Here is a 19,686-nt window from a genome sequence, read left to right on the forward strand (position 1 = left end):
AGAAGAGTAAAAGTGAGAAAACTCGTGGGCTGAGATAAAGACAGTTTAATAGGTAAAGCAAAAGCCACGCACACAAGCAAAGCAAACCCAGGAATTCATTCCCCACTTCCCACGGGCAGGCAGGAGTTCAGCCATCTCCAGGGAAGCAGGGCTCCATCACGCCTAATGGTGACTTGGGAAGACAAACGCCATCGCTCCGAACGTCCCCTCTTCCTCCTTCTTCCCCCAGCGTTATATGTGGAACATGACGTCGTATGGTGTGGGATGTCCCTTGGTCAGTTGGGGTCAGCTGTCCCGGCTGTGTCCCCCCCCAGCTCCTTGTGCCCCCCCAGCCTGCTCGCTGGTGGGGTGGGGGGAGAAGCAGAAAAGCCCTTGGCTCTGGGTGAGCCCTGCTCAGCAACAGCTAACACATCCCTGGGTTATCAACACTGTTTTCAGCACAAATCCAAAACACTGCCCCATAACAGCTACTGTGAAGAAAATTAACTCTATGCCAGCCAAAACCAGCACAATTGTAAATGAACACGTGCTGCAAAATTTAAACCAATGTAATTCCGTTCATGAACAGAAACTTATGGAAGTTTGTGTCCCACTGTATCTGTTAATATTCCTATTTATTCAGTACATGTAGTACTTGATGATCAGTTAATACCATGGTGAATATAAAGTAAATGTTAGTCTGTTTATGCATACAATGCATACATAGATTTTATTGAGTTTATTTAGGTGGACAGCTTTAAATATAGAGTCTTATAAGTTGACATCTGTCACACATGAATGGCAGAATAAAGTATGAAGAATGAAAAATTTAAGTGTGAAGTTTTGCAGTGCATTTCAAGGAAGGAAAACATCTAATGGAATAAAAACCGCCTCATATTTCAAGGGTGATTTCATTACTGACCTTCTGTTAAAAGTTCAGTCACTTAGAAAAAGGAATTTGAAAATTTATTACCAAAATAGTTTATGGTGATATCTAGTGCTAGATTTTCTACAACTCTGGTGTCATAACATGCAAAAAATGCTTTATAAACCAAACAAGATGTGTATAATGAAGGGATCTTAAGTGGCACTTTTCCAAAGATGACATTTATACTCCTAGGAAGAAGCTGATGGTGTAAAGTTGTGCTCCTTGCTCTGAATGGAAGAGAATTCTATTAAGACCACAGGAACAGATCAAAATGCTTGACTAAAAAAGCAAACCACAGCTTTTCATTTGGATAGTCTTTATTATTTTGTATACTGTATCTCCCAATAAAAAATACAACACTAAATAAGATGTTCTATAGGAAAGCTCCTTCAAAATAACAATGGAAGCATTATATGCATTATATTCAATGTGTATATATATTAATAAGCACTAAAATGTTGTTGGAGCTCTTTTACTGCCTTTTTTTTTTTTTTTTTTAGAAAAAAAAATCAGTTAAACTAGTTTTAATTCCTGAGGCTTTTTAGCTTTGACAGAAGCATGTAGTCTACTGGAATAGGTTTCTCTTCACATTTCTCTGTCAAGCTTTTATCTGGAGGGAGATACAGCAATATAGCTCAGTTTCTTGTACCCATCTAAGTTATAGTGTCTCACTTGTAAATACTACCAATAAAACAGCTTAGGTAATCAAAAGAGATTTCCATTTTTCCTTCTTCTTAGCCCTGAAACTTTTCGTTCTGAAAACTGAAGTCATGGAAGTCTTCTATTGCAAATTCATGTAAGAAATGACCTTTTAAATATATATATCTAACATGCTAATAAACAAAATAAATCAATAGCTTGGAAAGGGGCAGAAAGTAATTTTTCTAAAGGAGCACAAAATCACCCATTTCTCTGTAGTGACAACATTTATATGCATTTCAAATTAATTGAAATTTATCCAGCTAGTATTTAATACAAAATTCATTGACTTTAAAAAAAAAAAAAACAAAACAAACTAAACTCAGTATCTTAATTGTTTTCCTTTGGTAGAAACATGCATTTTTGCTTGGGTTTTCTTCTGATTTTATACTATGGTTTGTTGCTTAAATGAAAAAAAATATCAGCAGACCTGGAATCAGTTTTTTTCTGACTTTAGTAACTCTTGCTTTTTAAACCAAAAAGAAAAAGAATATTAAATAAAATGTAAATATTACCTGCAGTAAGAATTTGTGGATGCTTTTGAAAATTAAGTCCTTATTTAGACATAAATTTTTAGTACTGAATGAAAATTGAAAATTTTTAAATAATTTTAAAATTGTCCTAGAACTCCATGATTTTGTTTAGTTTTCACTTCTGACCAAGTTATAGTCTGTAGATGCAGTTAAATCTCTGTACATAAAGTTAGCCCTTCATTTCCAAAACTTATGCTGCTATCAGTAAATTATAGAGCTAAACAAGTTTTTAAAGAGATGAGTCAGTATGACCAGAGAGGAGAAATCAACAGAATGAGGGCACAAAGGTCTGGATGAACAGGTGGTGGAAATCAGCAATATTTTTATTGTTTAAAATTAAAGATAATCTAAATACAAATTTCTAACCCCTCAAATTAAGATATATTTGTTATTATATGGTAAATTCAGTAAAGAACATGAAAAGTCATAAAATCATAGAACCATAGAGTGGTTTGGGTTGGAAGGGACCTTAAAGATCATCTAGTTCCAACCCCCCTGCCACGGGCAGGGACACCTTCCACTAGACCAGGTTGCTCAAAGCCCCATCCAGCCTGGCCTTGAACACTGCCAGGGATGGGGCAGCCACAGCCTCTCTGGGCGACCTGTTCCAGTGCCTCACCACCCTCACAGTGAAGAATTTCTTCCTTCCATCTAATCTAAATCTACCCTCTTTCAGTTTAAAGCCATTACCCCTTGTCGTCTCACTCCATGCCCTTGTAAAAAGTCCCTCTCCAGCTTTCTTGTAGGTCCCCTTTAGGTACTGGAAGGCTGCTATAAGGTCTCCCTGGAGCCTTCTCCAGGCTGAAAAACCCCAACTCTCTCAGCCTGTCCTCATAGGAGAGGTGCTCCAGCCCCTGATCATCTTTGTGGCCTCCTCTGGACTTCCTCAAACAGGTCCATGTCCTTCTTATGTTGAGGGCCCCAGACCTGGACACAGTTCTGAAGGTGGGGTCTCAGGAGAGCAGAATAGAGGGGCAGAATCACCTCCCTCGGCCTGCTAGCCACACTTTTTTTTGATGGATCCCTGAACGCGACTGGCTTTCTGGGCTGCGAGTGCACGTTGCTGGGTCATATTCAGTTTTTCATCCACTAATACCCCCAAGTCCTTCTCGGCAGGGCTGCTCTCAATCCAGTCATCACCCAGCCTGTATCCATGTTTTGGGTTGCCCCGACCCATGTGCAGGACCTTGCACTTGGCCTTGTTGAACTTCATGAAGTTCACATGGGCCCACCTCTCCAGCCTGTCAAGGTCCCTCTGGATGGCATCCCTTCCCTCCAGTGTGTTGACCGCACCACACAGCTTGGTGTCGTCGGCAAACTTGCTGAGGGTGCACTCAATCCCACTGTCCGTGTCACCGACAAAGATGTTAAGCAGTGCCGGTCCCAATATCAACCCCTGAGGAATGACGTTTGTCACTGGAACAAGTCAAGCTGAATGATTTCTCTTCTATCTGTCAATGTCTATAAATTTGACAGGAGTGAACATGGAGGGAAAAAAAATCTAGGAATATTAATCTGATTTCTTTTTCAGACAGTTTAATTCATTTATGCTTGCCACAAAACATTTTCTGTTGCTCTCCCATGAATATCCCAATACTTCTATAGGAAGTTCTTGGCACCAGCTGATCATCAATTCATATCCTGGGGAAAGTTGGTCATCTTTAAAATTTTATCTTAAAAGCTGCATATCACACTCTTATGAATTAAAAATCCCTAAACCATGATTAAAACTCAACAGAAAGCTGAGGTACAGTCTCAAGGACTGGTTGACTTCTGTTTTCACTTTTTTAAAGAATTTGGCCAGTAAGGTGGGATTTAGAAAAATTATTTCAAGTGAAGGGCTTTGGAATATTTTTTACTAGGTCAAACTGCAAAACCACAAAAGCTTTCATCTATGTTTCATCTATGTTTAATATGAGAAAGTACCAGTGTTCTTCTCAGTAGCACATTATCTGTTCACCTGTCTGTTTATCAGTCCCTTTCCAGGAACTTTTGAACCCTCAGGTCATTTTCAACAAACTTGGAATCCCATGAAGTTTAAGGATAACTTAGTGAACAAAACAGTATCTACAAGGTTGTAGTCCAATGAACATCTCAAGAAAATTCATGGACTGAGGTCGTGACAGTTTGATGAGAAAGCAAAAGCTGTGTGCACAAGCAAGGCAAAAAGAGGAACTCGTTCGCTACACCCCACGGGCAGGCAGATGTCCAGGCACTTCGTGGCACGCAGGACCTCAGCATGCCTAGTGGTTGCTTGGGAAGACAAATACCACCACCGCAAATGTCCCCCCTTTCCTCCTCCTTTCCCTCCCTTCTTGCTGAGCACAAAGTCAGACCTTAATACCGTGTTTTCCGTCCTAAGCACAACATACGGGCTATGCCTTTGTTCAGTTTGGGTCCGCTGTCCTCCCTGTGACCCCTCCCAACTTCTTGACAACCCTGAGCCAACTCTCTTTCCAAGAGAGGTGAGGCTGGGGGGAAAGAGAGAAAGCCTTGATGCTGTGCAAGCACTGTTCAGAAATAACCAAAACTTCGGTATGTTACCAGCAAGGTTTCAGCCACAAATGCAAACCACAGCAGCGTACAGGCTGCTATGAAGAAAGTTAACTCCATCACAGCCAGAGCCAGTACAGTTGAAAAAAACTGTCATGTACTTGTAAGGCATATGTTTCTAATAATAATTTTTAACTGTTAATATTTATTTTATTAGTTTAAGTGGCAGGGGTCTATGCTGTGGTGCTAAAAATCTAAATCCACTGGCAACCTAGAGTTTTATATGATATAATTTCAAGGGACTGATATTAAGGAAGGAGTTAGTGTGCTGATTAGAAAACCAGAAAAACGCAAACATAAAAAAACAAAATTGAAATAGTTAGGAATGCTGCAAATAAACTCCAACATTTTCACAACTAATCCTGCCTTGACAACCTTAATCCCATTTTTTGCATAGGTATTATCTTGTAGTCTCCAGTTACATGATAAGATAATTAATTATAGGCCAGTTCTTTACTCCTTTGCACCAGGGAAAATGATCATTTCAGTTGTGTACATGAACTGTCTACTCCCATTTACCCGTGTGTGTGACTTCAGACATTGGGTTCTGGTCAACAGGAGCTGACCACCAAGTCTATTTGTCTGCACAGGTACAGTAGGCAGCCACTTTGAGAAAATATTTCCAGAGTGAAGAAATGGCATTGTTTCTGATTTCTACTCTGCCAATAAATACAAATTTTGTCATTAATAACAAAAGGCCAGAGGTTTTGTATTGGCTGAGAATACAAGGCCTCAGGACTTGCTTATGTTTGTCCCAGCCTACGCTTCTTTTAGCTATGATGGCAATTGCCTACTAGTCAGGTTTGGTTTACGTTAATTTTAGCTTATAGTGACAACAAGTGTATACTGAACTATATAGAGAATAAGAAGTGATTTGCAAGTGTGTAAACACAGAATGATAACAGAGGTCCCACGCTGCAAATGCAAACCATGATGGTCCTCACAGACTATAATCTTGTTAAACCAATGTAGAGGTAACAGAAAGAACAGAAACCTGAATGACTGAGAATCAATGAAGAGAAAGCTAATGTATGCAGGCAGTGTTAAGAAAAGCTATATAAATAAACCCAAGCAGACTCCCAAGACCGTGGGAGGTGGGAGCCCTACCACCAGCATCAAACTCTTCCTGGAGAAGAGCTCAGGGAGCTGATGACTCCCTCCAGCCCTTCTCATGGAAGAAGGCTGCTACCATCACCCTTGGGAGACTGGGAGGGAGAGCACAGCACCAGACAAAATGGGCAGCTACTATAAAGGGTTTTCTTTATAACTGTTTTAGCATGTTATTGGACTATGAATCACAAGACGATGGTAACTGGAGTAAGAATTATTCTTTGTTGTATTTTGATTAGACTGTCAAATTAGACCGTCAATTTGGACCAACGATGAAATCTTGTATCTACATGTGTATTGTGTGTTCCCTTTTGCCAGTTATAAGACTTTGAGTGTAACAGCTGAAAAATGGAGAACCCTGGCCTGTTGCTGTGGCTATTTCCCTTGCATGAGGGTTCAAACTCTGTGGGGAAGAATCTGCTTCTGGGACGCTGGAGGAGGATCTCCCCAGAACTGTCCATCTCAGCTCTACCTGTATTTCTCGCTGCTGGCCTTCCTTTAGCAGACTTGGCCACAGCTAGACCGTAGCCACTCACCCTTCGGGCAGCACACGCTGCTGGGGAGCTGGGAGCCCTTTCTGCTAATTATTCAAAACCAGACATAGGAATCAGTGTATTAAAAATATTAAATACTTTAAAAGACTAACCTTGCAGCATCTTCATCTAAATCATCAAAATTAGGGGGTCTTTTGACTTTGTTTTTTCTATACCTTTGCTCCCCATCTATAATACCTGCAAATTCCTCACCTACATTTTTGAGCTTCAGTAGCAGTAAGGTTTAGTGTTATAGAAGAGCATTTGAGAAAATTAATATTGACTGTAAATAAGATCTACACTCACAAATAGAGCAATGCAAAATCAAATTATGAGAGCCTATATATTCTAAATATGGAATTACACTAGGGTCCTTTAGAATAAAACTATATATTATCCCATTACCATAAGGGAACTCAAGGCTATCAGCTCTTAGCTGATATTAGCTGATAGCTATCACAAGGCTATTATTACAAAGGAACTCATATATACAAAGTAAGCAAATGAAACCACTCTTAAATCTCATGAAGATTGACTTTGCAATCTTAATAATCCTTTTTAATGCAGGATTTGCTTTTAATCCACTTTTGTCTTAATTAAGCCAAGAAAACCTGCACCTCTTTTCTGGGCTACTGCATTGCAATTCTTTTATACCTCTTGGTTGTATTATATAGGCCACTACACATTTCACAGTCCAAATCTATGACTGGTTTGACTTGAAATATATATGAACATTTTCAGAATATCTTACCATGTGCCTTTTGGGTTTGTCTCCCGCAGTATTGTTATTTATTCAGTGGTTTTTTATTAAGATCATGTCAAAAAAAGATCATGTGAAGTGATCTTTCCATGATCACAAACTATAAAATCTTTTAGGGAAAGAAAAAAAAGTCTACCAGATGGCAACTGTCTGAGAGTACTTTCACAAATACAAATCATATTCTTGCTGTGTTATCAAGCTACATCCTAGATGATAAATTCAGTCTCTTTCACAGATAACAAGTCTTCCTGCTCAGCAATTCTAGATGGGTCTATGAGGTCTATGACCTCTGAAAATACTTGTTTCTGAAGTCTGGCAGAGAAAAAAGAACTCCTGGTCTAACCTTGGAGAAATACCACAGGCCACAATAACTGATTTTTGTAATACTTCTGATACATTAAGTTAAAGAACAGGTTATTTCCAAAAATAGAGATACCATTTTCATACAATATCTTTGGCCTCTAGAAAAGTAAGCTGTGACTCAGGGGATCAGAACTAAATTAGAAACTGCAGAAGACCGTAACTGCAACCAGTCTTGGACATGTAGCTAGGGAAAAAGTAGAGCAAGAGAAACAGTTTAATCTATCTACCAATTGCCATGAGACATGTCTGTAGCAATGCATGTACCAGAGCTGGGTATCAGGCCATGAAGGGCATGTATCCAAGGGAAGCTGGATGCATGGCCAGCCTCTGCATTGACTGAATAGAAGAGGAAAGCAGAAAATGTTAATGGGATCTAAACCTCCAAGGTGGAAAAGAGAGGATGAAGAAAAAGAGGAGGCGTAAAGGCCTAGGCTCCTGAATTAAACTGCCTTGAGATTTCTGGCATAAGAATTTTATTCAGGTAAGTTAGCTGTTTTGGACAGTGGCACAATATTCAGAACTCATACTATCCCTTACCATTCCGTCCTACAGACTCAAGGAGTCAAGCATTCTTTTCTGTCCTCATTTTAGGTGGTGATTATCCACCACAAATGAATTTCCCTACCCAGTTCTCTTGTGTCATTATTCACTTCTGTGAATCATCCCCATGGCTCTTATTGGCCATTCCTGCTACTTCAGGTGCCAGGCTGCCGTTCCTTGCTGCTGCTCCTGCGTTTGCGGTGCAATTCAAGCCGTCAAGTGCTGTTGTGCCACAAGTTGTTTGTGACTGGTGTAGTAAGCCACAGGCAGAAAGTTGCCAGAATACCAGGCCTCCTTTTTCAAGAGGCAAACAGAGCTCTTTAAGACAATAGCTGGAAATAGAAAGAAGGAAACATTCGTGGTGACAGATCTCAAAGCACTGGGTATGTAGCTAGGCAGAAAATTCAGGAGTCAGAGAAATGTGGCCCTAACAGTGAAATGAGATATAGCTTAGCAGAACAAAACTGATTGGAGGAACAGATTTAGAAACTGTAAATATGACAACTGCAGTTAGGCAGGGAAAAGAGGGCTATGCCCACTCTTTGCAAAGAATTAGGCTTACCTGAAACAGAAGAACAATATTCTCACCTATCATCTCTCCTTCTAAAGCCCTCCAACTTCCAACAATGACTTTAACATTCAAACTGAAGAAAGACCATTGCTACCCTACCTGACCCAACAAGTAAACACTGTTCTGTAACAGCTACAAGAATTAAACCAAGTATACGAAATGATACAGTTTGGTGGAGAAGCAGATTCTCGTAGCTTTTACCTACAGTTACAAAATTACTATGTCTGAAAAACTCACGCCTTCACTTACAGTTCATTTTCCAGCCATAGTTCTGCTTTCTTCTCCAGCTATCTTCTATACCAAACAAGCAGGGGGCCCTGTGGAAAACACAATACTAGTTGTGTAATTAAATACCTCACCACATACACATTTGCAGAAAACTTGAAGAACTTATGAGACCAAACCTTTTCTTTCATTTACAACTAAAGTGACTGGTTTAATAAAATACTTTTTTTTCCCCTTGCAATACATTAAAAAAAAACCAAACAAAAAACCCCCACCAGATTCAAGGTTCAATAAGGCAATTCCCATTTGCCTTTTTTTTTTTTGTGATCTCAAGAACTTTATTTTAGCCAACATAAATAATGTCCTAGGAAACATAACTTTCTCAAGAAAGAAAGAAAGAAAGAAAGACCAAAATTACATAGCTATAACATTATTCTGCCATTGAGACTTGAAACCTGAACCTTTAGCAATATTGAGACACAGGCCTGAACATGTTAGCTAAGAGCAAGTGAAGATTTAACTGAGAAAGAGAGAAACCTCAGATACGGTACATGCCTGGGCTGAACAGTGAGGAAGAGTGATCTGCATCTTCTCTTTTCCACCGTCAGAAGGTAGAAGAAGTTAACGGTGAGCCAAAGGGTCTGGAGGAGGCTGGAGGAGTAGGATTGGGAAGAGAAGCACGCAGTGAGAACCTGAGAGAAGAACTCCTGACATTTGCGCTGTCAGGTGCCCTAGGAGATCCCAAGCTGTGTCATGTCCCCTGCTGTAGCAGGAGTGGTGGTGGTGGCCTCGGTCCAGAGCTTTGGGGCATTTTTCGCTGGCCCACAGCCAACACTTGCATGGTTCATGCCAACGACAGGAGGAAAATGACCATCGCTTCGATTAACTCTGAGGAAAAGCCTGAACCAAATTTTGAGGGACAAGGAAAGGTCACTTCCACAGCTAAAGTTCTCTCTGATGAATATCAAAAGGCCTGATGTATACATTGGAGAAACCTCAGCTTCTCAAAATAATAGGTATGCAAATCCTTTACAGTGAAGAGTTCTGTGCCACCTAAATATAGGGCCCACTACTAGCTAGTCATTCTGTCTCCTTTTAAAAAACTCTGTATTCCATATTTTTCCCATTTCCTTAATTTGTTTTCTGTGGTGGTGGTGTTGGTTTTTCCTCATTAAGCCATTTGCTAGGATATCCCTCCCTTCCCCATTCTCTTCTCAGCTTGCAACTGCACTATTAAGTGAAACTGATCAGCTATTCACTTAAGTAGAGAAGACATCATTCTCTCAAATCCCATCTTTTTTCACGTCTTACATATATGCACACATATTTTTGTTAAAAAACCCGTCTTGACACAATTTAATGAGTCTTCCAATTTTGAGGAAAAACTTCAGAGTTTCATTCTGTTCAAATTTAGTTGAAAAGTTTTTGTGTTAGTTTCAGTGAACGCATTTTTATCTTCTTTAATAAAACCATGTTAAAATCATATATTTCTCAGTCACATACAGTTGTTTCCACTGACTAAAACGGTATTGTCTGATTCTGACAACCTTTTTTCCTCATGGACTCGGAGACAGCACATCTCTGGGTGCAGGATTATGCTTTTCCTGTGAAGGAGAAACAAGTGCTACAAACCAGGATGCATGCTGAGCATATTTTGCTTTATTTACACCCAAGCACCAGTATTTAAAGGAGAGAACTAAAAAGAGGATAGGACAGGCTCTTCCCCATGGAAACCCACCCAGAAACAACAAGTGTTTACCAGAAATCATCCCTACTTCCACTGCAGTCAACTGGAGCCACAAGCAGGCAGAGGAGATCCCTTGGCTCTTGCAGCAGCTTTCCTCTCCATGAGTCTTTGCAGTACAAAAATGGCATCAAATCATGTCTTCACTATTGTAAAACATGCTCTCCCAGCGAGGGAAGAACAACTACAGCAAAATACGACTAATTTTGATCTGGTACCATAAAAATTATTCTCAAGCTCCACCTGGTGGTAGGAAACTGGCCTGTAAGGTCCAGTCCTTCATTGGCACAGAAGGTAAACTTTCTCCTAGGTTCAATTGGTCTAATTTGTAATACTTTGCAAGTAAATGCCCGATCTTTGTGGGAATGGAGCAAATTACTGTGTTGTTAATATTGTCAATAAGAGATGTCAATAGTGATTCTATGAACTGTACACACAAGACTGACCATTTTCTTTTCCAGTTCTAAATAAAATGTATGCTTCCATAACACATAGAACTTACATCAATTTACAGAACAAAGATGTTGTACTCTCTGCTGTTAACAGCAGCATAATAGTTTCACTGCTACTTTTTGGAAAATCACAACAATTCTTAGTACAGTAGAAAATGCTAACTCATGCAGTCTCAGCTGCCCTGTACATATTGATGGCTTTGTCCTGCGAGACTGAAGACATCTACCCAGATCCTTCTGGAACCACAACACATAAATTCTCTGAGCCACATTAATTTAATTTAGCACACTGTGTGATCTGTGCTGTCTTTTAAAAAACACTCTTAAAAGGCAAGGTATAAATTTTGTGGTAGAGTTTTAAAAATTACAAGGCAACACTTATAACCACAAAAACCTCCAATATGATTGTTATTCTCTCCTCTGACCACATAGGTAAGGACATAGCAGGCTCCTCTCTCCGCATCAGCACACCAACCAGCAGCAACCTTGAGGAGCTGCAGTAATGTAAGTCTGTCCCAGAACAAGGGGGAAATAAAATGACCATTGTACATCCTCTTTAAGTGCTGGAAAAGATGAACATGCTATTACAAGTTCTCTATAGTATGCTATTTTTTCAAAGCATGTTACAATCTGGTGATGAGGCAAGAATCTAAATCTTGTCTTCAAAAGCCCAGAAGACTGTTTTGTCTTATTTTGTTTTTTTGTTGTATTGTTTTTTTGTTTTTTTTTTCCCTTTAGTCTACCTGAGCTTGTGTTTGGGTTTGGGTTTTTTGTTGTTGTTGTTTTATGGTAAGTTTTTTCAATCCTGTAAGATGACTCTGCACACTGCCTCTTTTCCCCTCCCGAGATCATATTAGTATTTATTTGTATCAGCAAACAGTATCAGTGCTCTGCACTACAGAGTGAGCAAGCTAATGCTTCAGTAAATTGTTGCTGCCTCCTGTTACATCTGTTCTGCTCTGTTCACTAATTGCCTGTCACAACCACTGAGCCATGGTGCCAGCCATGCTGCCACTTCCTCTTTGGTCAGCTTGTCGGCTCCTATTAATCTGAGCCCTGTTGCTTTTTCCACAGCCAATGTTTTTGCACTCTGGATATAATGAAAATCTATTACCTTGGTGTTATATGAAAGTGCCAAAATTATAATTCAAAAGGGAAAAAAGTTGATGACTTCTTGTGTGAAAGTTGACAGTTTCTTACCACAGCAGTAAATTATTTTCTTTGATGCTGCTTCACTTTCAGGACTATATATATCTTTATGTATCTTTCAAATCTATTGCTATATTATTAATAATTATTAATTTATTATTATTTATCAATTATTATCATTATTATTATATTATTGTATTATATGGAAAGGAGCTTTTAGAATCAAACTTTGTGAATGTGACAAAAGATATGAGCATAAGAAGTAGTGATATCCAGAATATGACCATTTTAAAGGTAAGTCAGGAGTGTACTACTGATTTTTTATGCTGAATTTTGTCAGCTTTTTCCCTTGGGGGAGGAAGTGGTTCATCTGAAACTGATTTACGTTTGTTAGACTTGATAATTCTTCCAAAGCAATTATATTCTCCACATTTTGATTCAGTAGCCCAGACCACTGAAATGAAAGATCATGTCATTACAGATATAGAATCATAGAATCATTTAGGCTGGAAAAGACCTTTAAGATCATCGAGTCCAACCATTAACCTGGCACTGTCAAGTCCACCACTAAACCATGTCCCCAAGCGCCACGTCTACACGTCTTTTAAATACCTCCAGGGATGGTGACTCAACCACTTCCCTGGGCAGCCTCTTCCAGTGCTTGATAACCCTTTCGGTGAAGAAATTTTTCCTATTATCCAATCTAAACCTCCCCTGGAGCAACTTGAGGCCGTTTCCTCTTGTCCTATCTCCACCCACCTGACAGAAGAGACCAGCACCCACCTCACCACAACCCCCCTTCAGGCAGTTGCAGAGAGCGATCAGGTCTCCCCTCAGCCTCCTCTTCTCCAGGCTAAACAGCCCCAGATCCCTCAGCCGCTCCTCACAGGACTTGTGCTCCAGACCCCTCACCACCTTCGTTGCCCTTCTCTGGACACGCTCCAGCACCTCAAGGTCTGTCTTGTAGTGAGGGGCCCAAAACTGAACACGGTACTCGAGGTGTGGCCTCACCAGTGCCCAGTACAGGGGACGATCACCTCCCTGCTCCTGCTGGCCACACCATTTCTGATACGGGCCAGGATGCCGTTGGCCTTCTTGGCCACCTGGGCACACTGCTAGCTCATATTTGGCCGGCTGTCGACCAGCACCCCCAGGTCCTTTTCCGCCGGGCAGCTTTCCAGCCGCTCTTCCCCAAGCCTGTAGCGCTGCGTGGGGTTGCTGTGACCCAAGTGCAGGACCCGGCACTTGGCCTCGTTAAACCTCATACAATTGGCCTCGGCCCATCGATCCAGATCCCTCTGTAGAGCCTCCCTGCCCTTGAGCAGATCAACACTCCCGCCCAACTTGGTGTCATCTGCAAACTTACTGAGGGTGAACTCGATCCCCTCATCCAGATCATTGATAAAGTTATTAAACAGAACTGGCCCCAGTACTGAGCCCTGGGGAACACCACTTGTGACTGGCCGCTGACTGGATTTAACTCCATTCACCTCAACTCTCTGGGCTCAGCCATCCAGCCATTTTTTTACCCAGCAAAGGGTACACCCATCCAAGCCATGAGCAGCCAGTTTCTCCAGGAGAATGCTGTGGGAAACAGTGTCAAAGGCTTTACTACAGTCTAGGTAGACAGCATCCACAGCCTTTCCCTCATCCACTAAGTGGGTCATGTTGTCACAGAAGGAGATCAGGTCAGTCAGGCAGGACCTGCCTTTCATAAACCCATGCTGACTGAGCCTGATCACCAGGTTGTCCTGCACGTGACGAGTGACGGCACTCAAGATGATCTGCTCCATAACCTTCCCGGGCACTGTGGTCGGACTGACAGGCCTGTAGTTCCCTGGACCCTCCTTCTGGCCCTTCTTGTTGATGGGCGTCACATTTGCTAACCTCCAGTCAACTGGGACCTTCCCGGTTACCCAGGACTGCTGATAAAAGATGGAAAATGGCAGGTGAGCACTTCCGCCAGCTCCCTCAGTACCTTTGGGTGGATCCCATCCGGCCCCAGAGACTTGTGTGTGTCAGTGCATATGCATATACGTGTTCTCACACATATGTATTATCTACATACGTATGCATCTGTATACATACATTTCCATGTATATCATCCACAGTGACAGTAAGAACCATCCCAGGTTTATCTTCAAGACCCATTATCAGTATTGGTTTCCAGACTATAGTAAGCTGAGAACACCCCTTCCCACCCAAAGGTCTGGAAAATTAGGACAATAAAGCTCCTCTGCGTTGAGTTTCCCGAGCTCCTCTTCTTAGTGTCTGGAAGAATATTCAATATGCACAAGGCAATGTTAAAAACTTGTAAGCAGTTTTGAGTCCTGCAGAGTCCTATAAGCAGCAGAGAACCTACTTAGTTTTTAAAATAAAGTTCCTTTTTAGGAGCTGCTCATCAGCCTCTGTCGTGGGACTCTGAAAGTAAGGATTGCCATGCATGATGTCTATTCTGTTGCAGAACTCTCTTTTTGCATATGTATATGGAAAGAAAATAAGTCATGGCTCAGTGACAACCCTACTGCTTCACACGCTGTATGAACACAGGACAAAAATGCTGTCTGTATTCAGTAATATTTACAGTCTAGTTTGACACACATGGCTAGATAACTACTTTTTAGATCACTGGAGGGGTAAACACAAGGAAAAGATACAGCCATCATTACAGATAAATGATCCTAGTGCAAAAAGATCCTTGACTGGTGTCAAGTGTTTCATGGGCACCATGGAGACTTTTAAAGGTTTTGTGTTTTCCTATTGCAAAAAAATAAGCTTAAACACACACATACAAAAATATTAAAAAAATATAAACCTGCTAATATTTATAGGAAGCTCCTTCAAAAATACTTCAGAAAAGTGATGAATTTCACAACAGCAAGCCAATCAGACATGAGTTGACAGCTTAACAATACTGGTTAGTTTGTAGGTAGTGCTGAGAAAGGCTATGGAGAGTCTTGAAAGAGGAGGAAATTAATTCTGCAGAAGAGAAGGAGACCAAAGAAGAGAATATGAGAGAGAACAGACTCTGAACAAGAGAACAGAGATGGAGAGTTACTTCACAGGGATCAAACACATGAAAAAAATTACTGCAGGGAAAGTTGTTACCAAGCATCCATCGTACTGTCTGTATGCATTTTCTTCCCCTCCAAAGTCCAAGATAAATATGAGATATTTATCTGTGTTTTACGCAAGAGCGTGCTTACCAGAATAACTTCTGATTCCCAACAGGGTTCTACAAGGCAAGGCATGCACATGGACCATTACCTCTGAGCAGCTCAAATGTAGCAGAGCAGCAGTGTATTCCCCTGAAATTGTTTGTCATGCATTAAGCTTTTAACAAAACGTAGACGTAATATGTCCCTTAAGGAAATGAGAGCTCAAGGTCACATGTAAGTTACAGGACTGAGAGACAGAGTGATGTTCTCACAAGTAATTAAGAGTGGCTATGGCAGATCTTCCTTTTTTTAGAATAAAATATACTTTTATTTTTTAAATTATGCACAGGGGTAAAATAATAGAAATACCATTTCAGAATAACCGAAATAATTTTGCTTCACAAATTTCTAAGTGTCACTTCATATGGGAATCAAAGTGCTAAAGCTTCAGGGCTAAGCATATGCTCCCAGGTTATACAAAGCTGAGGGACACTTTCCCCAGGCAGTGGATCTTGGCTGCCTATGCTATCAGCTCCCTCGAACCATCCCGGGCCTTGCTGTGGCCTGGATGAATTGGCATGCTCCCAAACAGTTCCTGGGCACACTTCAGGGGTTAGGATGGGTCAGAGACCTTTACCAGACCTGCTTGCAGAGGTTTATGCCTATTTTGACCCCGGTGCCGGAGAACGGCATGGAACACCTTTAGTCTACTAGGAGGTGTTTATTCTCAGAGACCTAATAGAGGAATAACAAGGCAAAACCATCTCTCTGTTCACCCCACTCCCCTGAGCCATGCCCACGAGCAGGGAGCTCCGGCGCTGGAGTTTCGGGATTCGTGGCTCTGTGGCAAACCTCACGGAGCCTGTGAGAAACCCTGTCCCCACGCTCACTTCCACAGCAATCTGCCTGACAGCTAGACTTTCAAGACGATTTCCAGCCTGACATAGAAATACAAGACCTGGAGAGTAACCCTGGCTCCAGGAGTCCAGTAGGCAGGGTTATTTTGAAAGTTTCTGTGCTTTAGTGATTATGACAGTTTCTTGCTCATTCTATTAGGAATGAGGTGACTTTATGATCCCTCTTTATTTGCCCCACAATAAAAAAACAAGTATGTGAAAATTCTGTGATTAGGGGCCAAATGTTAATAAGGCATTTTGCAGACTGGGAAACAGCTGTCCAGTGGTCATGCCATTATTGACAAGGTTAGCATGGATTTTGATACTCTGCAACACTGAAAAAAAAAAGAAAGAAAAAAAAAAAAGAAAAAGAAACAAATTCAAAACCCACCACACTTACTTACACAAATCAAAGACATCAAAAATCTTTACGTCTGCTTACTTATGTCAGATAAACTTCTGTTTGAACTTCTGATACAAAGCACATCATACACATACACAGAAAAAGCAAGCTGAAAAAATGAACAGTTTTCAGAGACTCAGGATGAAGTAAGGCTCATTATATAAGTCATGCATTCTCAAGAAAAGAAGCCCATGTGAATGAAAACATGATGGAATAGTAAAGAAGAACAAGTTGGAAGATATGACACTTCATTTCTGGAGGACCTGGGAGATCAATACCTTAGTCTGTGTAATATTATCTACATCTATTCAGAAAGTACGACCTGAAGAATGAGTTGATGTACATCACATTTTCTTTCAAGTAACTAAGATGTAATGCAAAATCTGTAGACAAGATCACTGATTTTTTTTCCTCCTTTAAAAAATGTGATATTATGACAAAATTTATCTGAAACGTAACTTCAATTAAGTTATAGTTGGGATGAATTCATGCCTGTGCATTTACTTATTTAAATTGACATGTATATTCTTTTAAATCTTTTCTTCATTCTGCTTTGCAAGTTGAAAAAGAATTGCATTATGCAGGGACAACTTCATTATTTCAGTTACTGGGTTCTTGTGCATTTTGAAAAGTAGAATCCCCAAATATTGTCTTTCTTATTTTGCTGGTTAAGCGCTTAGATTGCCACAGGGCTGGACTGAAATTGTGCAGGACATGATGAGACTCTGGGTTTCCTTGAGCTTTATCAGCCAGTCAGAATTCAGGCAAGACAGCCAATATATTAGAATGAAATGTCAATTACAACGCTCTTCACTGTTACAAGTTTCCGAGGATGACTGGGAAGTAAATGCATGATGGTTGGAGAAATTACTTTCTTTGTAGTTTAGCTGTAATACTGGCAACCAGCAAAGGGAGAAATCTTATTTTCTGTTCAATTTATTTATGGGTCTGCACATCTGTGCAAAGCTCAGACAACAAGACACGCTTCCATAACCACGCCAAGGTACCCAGCCAATTCCTACAGTAACATGCCTTGCTACTATTTTCAATAGGATGTCTTTCCATGTAAGAATTACTTCTTCTAATAAAAAGAGAGCAATGCCTCTAACATTCATTTCTCTTGCACAAATTGCTTCCACAATATTTATTCTCCCATTGAATTAACATTATCTTGGCTAGAAATTAGAATTTCTCTCTATTTTAATGAGATCTTTGCAAAGACAAGGTGTTAATCTGGAATGACCTTACTACGACATCTCTTAATTGTTGATGGCAGCAAATGAAATGTGAGTGGACACAGAACAAATTGCTTCATTAGTGATATAGTCTATAATACCTAAGGAACTGTAACCCACATTTTCAATTCATGGACCATTTCGTCTCATCATTTAACTCCCACAATGAGATTGCACTACCCATGTTAGCTAACAATATACTTACTTGTCACATTATGAGGATATGCTATTTAGCAGCTTATACTGCCTTCACTTCCAAACACAGAAAGATCAACATATATTAAAAATCTGATGTGGTCGAGCATATTTTTAAAATATGATGTGACTGAGAACATATGAGAAGGACACATCAACAACTGGATTTCCACTGAGAGATCGCTGCATTTGCCAAGTATCTTATTCAGAAGTTTGATTTTTCACATTGGCAGTAGGGCACCAGAGGTCTCATTGAAAAATAAAATTGTCAATGATCAATAAAATTATTAGCTATAAAACTCATCTAATCATTGGAAAAGAAGTAACATTTGGGTTCAGAGTCTGCTATTTATATAATTGCTGTTGAAGTGTGAAAATTATAATAGTAAAGTTCTTCCTGGGAGATATTTTGTTCTGCAATTTTGACAATTAAATGCATTTATGTGTGTGCGGCACTGTGTAGCTTTGTATAATTAACTTTCTTTTAAACATAATTATTAAATGAAATACTTCATGGCTCACCACAACCACAAAAGCAAGCACATAGAAAATAGGAAATGACAGAATCAAGCTCCCTTTGCAGCTTCAGTTCAGCATCCTTGCACTTATAATAAGTTCTTAAATAAAATTATGTAGAAAATGGTGACAAATCCAGAAAGGCTAGTTAGTTTTCATCTCAACTACAAATCATATTTGCTTTTATTACTGCTCTGTTTTTCATTCAGCATCCAGGCTGTGTGCACTGAATAAAGGAGATATAAAAATACAATGAGAACAATTAATAGATTAACATCATGTACATATACAAAGGCCAAAATACGATGGTATATTTAATCTCAGCTGTGGGGGTAAAATATGTCTTAAAATAAAAGGGTAAGGAGAAGGAAGCTTGAAAAAGAAAAACTCTCTGCAAATAAACCAATAATTCCATCTTTCAGCATGACATTGGAAGTCAATAGATTTTAATTCAGGTCTTTTAACCCAGCAGCCTAGACCAAGAACTTCTGATGAAGAGCACAGCTGATGAAGGTGAGTTATTCTTTGTGTGGATCAGCTACCAGGGAATGGGAGGGGAGGAGAGGACAGACCAAATATCTACGAAGCTGCTCAACCATCCCATCTGAAGCAGATATATGAGGTCTTGCCGTGGCAAATCCAGAATTATTAGCAAAACCACAACAAAGACCTGAAACACCTATCTTCTGGCCCAGCCCTGCTGCCCCAGTACCAGACATGGTTCCAGGTGCTGTACTTCATCTGTAGATTAAGTTCTGTGAAGCTTGGGAACTTGCTCTGCACCTGAGCATGCAGAAAATTCAACAGCAGGCTTCTTGACGGCACACTTCTCTGTATATGAACCCGTGGCTTTTCAGAGTCTAATAATTTGTTCCAATCTAACTATATTTCCATGAGCATAGAAGAAAAGCACCCTGACAAATGTAGTACTCCTGCTCCTAAGCCCAAAGGCACTAAAGCACTTCAAAGAAGCAAATTGTAATACTATTTTTAAAAGAAAATGTTTTTCTTCTCCTAAATTAATTTTCATTTTAAATGACTGAGACATTTTTACTGAAGCATTAAAATAAAATATCCACTCAAGATGTGGAAAAACTTACGCCAAAATTATCAGTGTTTGGGGAAGTTATAACAGGCTTATAAT

General features: G+C 40.1%; 1 long non-coding RNA gene across 2 annotated transcripts in view; it reads right to left on the reverse strand.

The window, feature by feature from the left end:
• The window catches only part of LOC115350703, a 34,253-nt gene that overhangs the window by 12,402 nt on the left and 2,165 nt on the right, over window positions 1-19,686 (reverse strand). For both annotated transcript variants that reach the window (XR_003926572.2, XR_003926571.2), the window contains exon 2: window positions 8,819-8,886. This is a non-coding gene — a long non-coding RNA (uncharacterized LOC115350703). The remainder of the gene's footprint in view (window positions 1-8,818; window positions 8,887-19,686) is intronic.

This window comes from Aquila chrysaetos, chromosome 14, assembly GCF_900496995.4.
Source record: "Aquila chrysaetos chrysaetos chromosome 14, bAquChr1.4, whole genome shotgun sequence".
NCBI lineage: Eukaryota > Metazoa > Chordata > Aves > Accipitriformes > Accipitridae > Aquila > Aquila chrysaetos.